This window comes from Pteropus alecto, unplaced genomic scaffold (assembly GCF_000325575.1).
Source record: "Pteropus alecto unplaced genomic scaffold, ASM32557v1 scaffold398, whole genome shotgun sequence".
In the NCBI taxonomy this organism is placed as follows: Eukaryota; Metazoa; Chordata; class Mammalia; order Chiroptera; family Pteropodidae; genus Pteropus; species Pteropus alecto.
The window spans coordinates 1,231,432-1,237,431 of NW_006442497.1; positions in this window are offsets into that span (position 1 = coordinate 1,231,432).

Genomic DNA, 6,000 nt, shown 5'->3' on the forward strand with positions numbered 1-6,000 from the left:
ACAACCCAGGCCAGGGACAGAATGTCTGGTCCTGGGCAGCTTCCCACTGCTGGAGTAAGAGTGGAAATCAGAGCCTCCTGGAACCACTAGCAGTATAGTGTCACCACCAAAGAATGAAGAATATGAATTAATAACTTCTGGACGATACCACCTACAGCACACCGTGGGCGAACCTGCTCCCCTCCTTACCTTGCTCCATTTTAACTGACAATTTGGACCCCTTTCCCAGCTCTCCAGTACATCTTCTTCAACTCCTAGGGCCCCTTTTTTTTTGTCTGGACCGATGTTTTCTGTGATCCCCTGGCTGGGGCCCCCTCGTACTCTCTTTTCTCCCAGGCAGGTCAGTTTGGCTCTTCTGGGAGATGCTTTCCCTGCCACCCCACACAACTGGGATCACACTCCAAGTAAGGGGAGTGAGAGATCCTCTGGGGCCACAGGTGGGTATCTAGGTCCTCCCTCACCTGTAGGCCCAGAGTGGACAGAGCCGCTAATTGCCAAGAGCAGTGTCTCTTCAGAATTATTCTGTCCTGCCAGAGTTCAAGCTCCCTTGGGGAAAGCCCTCCCTTCACTGGCTGGCCTTCGCAGCCATGCCTGGTGGTGACAGAGCATTGCTGAGAATGAGCAGTGCTTGCTGGTCCCTGAGCAGAAAGCCCCTGTCCATGAATGAATCTACCTGAAGCAGATGGAGTAAAGACCCCAGGGTGGCTTTGGGAATCCTCAGAATCCCTGTTAGAGAGACATGAGTGACACCTACCCTCTTGCCCACCAACCCCATTTTCTCTCCCTCTTATGCTGCTCTGGAAGAGGCAGTAGCAGATATAAGAGGTCCATTGATGGCATTTTTCAAAGCAGGAGAAAGTGTGGGAACCCAAGGAAACCCCCTCAAAGACAGAGCATGTACCTGGTTCCTTGGGAGAGAGAATTTTTGACCACCCTGTCTCTCCCCCATGGAAAGGTGCACTGCGTTGACTGTCTCTGGCTTTCTGCCATGTGTTGGGGGCAGAGGCAGGTGAGTGAATGAACACTTACTGCCCACCTCCTGTGTGCCAGGCCTCCCTGTACCTGGTACATCCACTACTTATCTTGTTTGATCTTTGCAGCACCCCTGTGAGATAGACAGGTATTATTATCCTTGTTTGCCTTTCAAGAATACTGAGGCTCAGAGAGGCCAAGTCATGAGTCCAAAGTCACATATCAAGTTAGTGGCATATAGGGTTCTGATCCAGATCTTCCACCTCCACGTCCACTGCCCCTTCCTCCTTAAGGTCCTTGGCCTTATGGGACCTACAGGGAAAAGTGCGTGGCCAAGAGCGAGCCCTCCCCAAGGCCCTGCTTGCTCAGGAAAGATCATCAAACGAGAGCCCCTTTTGGCTGCCTCCTCTGAGATGAGCTCAGGACAGTGTTGGAGGTGATCTTTGTCTGAAGAAGCAAAGCATTTGGTAGGAGAGAGAAGTATAAAAATGGCTACATGCTCCCCCCACCAAGATAAAATGACCCACCCTTCTATTACTGCTCTCCATACCGCTGCTGTGAATGTGTCTGCCACACCAGTCTGAGGGCTCCCCAAGGACTTGCACTGCCTGTTGGGTCCCGTACCAGCACTATGACCCAGAGCAGGACACAAGTGTGACTAGTAAATAAACAAGTGATCAACACGGTCAATTAGATCAGGGGTCCCCAACCCCAGGCCACTGGTCCATAGCCTGCTAGGAACTGGGCCGCACAGCAGGAGGTAAGTGGCGCATAAGCGAGTGAAGCTTCATCTGATTTGCAGCCACTCCCCAGTCCTAGCTTCGCTGCCTCAGCTCTACCTCAGATCATCGGCATTAGATTCTCATAAGAACACCAGTCCTTGGTACCAAAAAGGTTGGGGACCGCTGAATTAGATGCACACCCCTAAAGGTCAGTGAGGGTCATCCAAAGTGGGCACTGAAAGATGAGCAGGACTGGCAAGGCTGATGAGAGAGGATGTGGTGGGGTGGATAGAGGATTCTACCAGACTCCATCTGGTTGAGAGCTGACAAGAAGCTAGGTGGAGGCTTCAGGAGAGCAGATTCTACAGTGAGGAGGCTGACCAAAGGCTGTTTGTATATAATTTCTCTTGAAGTTGGCTGGAGTTACACTAACATTTATAGCCAGGATTGCTTTTAAATGCAAGTAGGAGAAAACCCAGCTAACAGTCGCTTAAACCATAAGGGCATTTAATGTCTAATTAAAAAGAAGTGTGGAGGTAGACAGCTGCTGGCATTGGTCCAGCAGCTCACTCAGGCCATGAAGGACTTGGGCTCTACCATCCACTCTGCCATCCTAAGGGTAGCTTGCATTTCTTTACTCTCATGCTTGACCCTCAGGCTACATACACATCTGCAATGAAGACAAAAAGAAAGGGGTGTGGGGCAGGGGCATAACAAAGCCTGCTTCATCTTTCTCTTTTATTAGGAAAGCAAAAACTTTTTCAGAAGCCCCTCGGACTTCCCTTTATGTCTTATTGGCCAGTACTAGGTTATATGCTCACCCTTAGGCCAATCATTGACAAAGAGTAATTGAAATACTTTTGGAATACTACTGAGACCAATTAAGACTCATCTCTTGAGCCTGGGGAATTGGCCTATGTTTCCTGAAATGAAGAGATATCTACCCACAACAAAATCCAATTTCTGGTAGGACAAAAGAGTAGGGAGCTGTTAGGTGGGTGATAAACAAGGTCTGGTGTTATGACACTTTCAGAGGGCTGCCCTCATTCCAGGCTACTTGAGTGGCTCCTTTTCCATGGAAATCAGTAGAAATATGTTCCGAGGTAGGCCGAGAGTATATCATTATCTAGTCAAAGGCTTCAGCTCTGCTTCCACTTCCTAAAGGCCAGGCCTCTTCCAGAAGACCCGCTGGATTGGGAGGCCAGAGTCTGAGTCATGAACCAAGTTCAGTCCTGACATCTGACACTAAACAAGCCAGTCCACTCTCTGGGCCTCAGTTTCCATTAGGAGGGGGCTGGACTAGAAGATCTCTAAGAGTCTGTCCCCAGAGTCATGATTTCAGTTACCCCACCAGATCCTTCATCAACTTGGGCCAGACGCAGTCTCCATCCCCAGTCTCCACTCCATCTCATCTTGGAGTCTATTACACAGCCCACGCCCTGTCCTTATCTGGGTCTTAGCCATTCGATGACCTTTTTCCCATCCATATTTTTGCCTCTTACATTCTATAAAGAGGTTCTACCCAAGACTCTTGAGTTCTTTCCTCTTAGCATCTGGATGAGACATTTAGGCCCGAGGTTAGCTGAACACATAACACATGACCAGGACTGCTCTCTCAACTGTTTTGCCAGAGACTTATGAATGCACAAGGATCCTATGCATTCCAAAGGTCTGGCCCCTGGGGACCAGAATTGGGACCTTTCCCTGTCTCTCTGAGCTGAGAACTTCCTTAGGGAAAGGCCTGGGCCACCTCCTCAGGCAGGACCAGTGAGCAGGGCATCTCCTGGGACACAGGAAGTCCTCTGTCCTCCCCATCATCTTCCTAATACTAACAAAAATAATGAATGATGGGGTTTTTGCTTTAGACCCCAAGCAGGGAATCACGTCAGTAGCACAGAGTCCAATTCTCAAAATGAATACAGACATTCTCAGGTATTGATGACATGTCCTTGTTTGTGGAAATAAAGACCATATGTTGGATTGTCCAGTTAAAAACTGTACCTGGCAGTCTCAATCTTAGCTCAGAACTCCTTCTTCCAGGGACTCTATCCCCCTAGTTCCACAGCCTCTGAAAAGCTTGGTCTCCCAACCCACCAGGGAAGTTTGTTTTCACATTAAAAAAAAATATTTTTTCCATCAAGATAAATCTTCCACACCATGGGAGAGGTTTGTACATTTATAACAGAAAGCTTATCACTTCAGGCTGAAATCCTTGCAATCAGATATTTAGTTTATTTCCCCTGGTGTCCTGAGACTGAGCTCAGGTTCTCACTTCCCTGCCCCAGGAATGTCTTCCAGGCACTTCTGTGATCTGCCTGTCCAAACACCCAATTCCACCCTCGGAGACACAGGCCGCCCACTGTTGGCAATTTTAGAACACATTTATGTCCCTGCTTTCAGCTATCAAGGGTAGAGAAACACTAAAATTCAATCTCAGAGCACCCTGTTATCTAATCAAGAAATTTTAACTAATTTTTATATTTAAAAAAAAAAAATAATATGAACACAGTAAAAGAAATTCCAACAGTACAAAAAAGTATTGAGATGTGTCCCTCTCACTTAAGACCTGAAACCCCTATCCCCCTCCAGAAAGACAACCATTGTCAACAGGTTCTTACATGTCTTTCCAGAGATATTACAAGCTTATGCAATAGATGTATATAGTCTTTATTATATATGGGAGCATACTATACACATATTCTGTCCTTGTTTCCACCACCCACCCCACTCCCTACCCTTGCTAAATTTATTTGGAGATCATTCCATTTCAGGACATACTAAGTTTGACCAGGGTGTTTTTTTTTAATTCAATAGTTAATTTTGTTTTAAAATTGAGGTAAAATTAAATTCAGTGAATACCATGGATCTTAAGTGTACAATTCAGTGATTTAGACAACTGTATACACCGTGTACACCCCATTTCCATTTCCTCCCCGAACATTCTCCTGCCCCTTCCAGTAATCTGCACCTTCTCTAGGCAACCACTGTTCTGATTTCTGTCACCATGGGTTAGTTTTGCCTGTTAAACTTCATATAAATAGAGTCCTACAGTACATACTCTTTTGTGTCTGATTTATTTTACTTAACAAAATGCTTTTGAAATTCATCCCTGTTGTTGTGTATATCCATTCATTCCTTTTGTTAGTGTTGCTAAGGAGTATTCCATTGTATGAACATGTCACAATTTGTTTATTCGCCTTTGATGGACATTTGGGTTGTTTCAGTTTGGGGCTATTATGAATAAAGCTGTTTTAAAATTCTCTCCAAATCTTTTTGTGAACATATGTTTTCATTTCTTTTGGATGTATGCCTAGGAGTAAGCCTCAGTCTTTTTAAGAGCTGCATAACATTCCATTGTAAGTATATATCATATAATAAAGAAGTCCCCTATTGGTGGGCATTTGGGTTGTTTCCATTCTTTTGCTAATACTGTAATAAACACATCTGTACTTACATCTTTGGGCACCTATGTAAGAACTTTCCTAGAATGGCATGTTGGATCAAGGGATATATGTGTTTAAATGGGACAGATATTGCCAAATAGCTTTCCAAAGAGGCAGTGCCAATATATATTCTCAAGAACCGTACATGAGACCTTACTCTCACACACCCTTAGCAACTCTGTGCATAATCAAACTTCTCATTTTTTGCTAATCCAATAGTTAAAAAACACTATCTAATGATTTTCATTTTTATTACTTTAAATTGCAAGTAACATTGAACATTTTTCACATATTTATAATCCATTTGTGTATCTTTTTTTTTTTTGTAAATTCCCAGTCTTTTTCTCATTTTTTTAAAGTTTTTTAAAAGGTCTTTTCTTATTCATTTGTAAGAACTCTTTATATATTAAGGAAATTAGTCATTTGTCATAGGAATATTTATAGTACTTGTTAAGATCTGGTGAAGCTAGTTACTATTTATTCTTTTCAATATTTCTCCCTAGCTATTCTCACATCCTTTTCCATAAGAATTTCCAAATCAGCTTCTCTAGTTCCCCAAAAAACCTGATTGCCATTTACTTCTCTAGCTAACTCTCCTACTACTGTTTCTCTCTCTCTCCAGGGTTTCTTGACCTCAACACTGTTGGCAATTATACCAAATAATTCTTTGTTGTAGGGAGCTGTTCTGTGCACTGTGGGATAGTCAGCAACATCTTGGCTTCTATTCACCAGATGTTAATAGCAACCCTGCACCCCACCCCTAGCTGTCTCCAGGCATTGCTAAATGTCTGAGAAACCACTGATTCACTCTGACCTAGCTACACTGATCTCCTTAATGTTCCTAAAACATGCAAAGGACATTC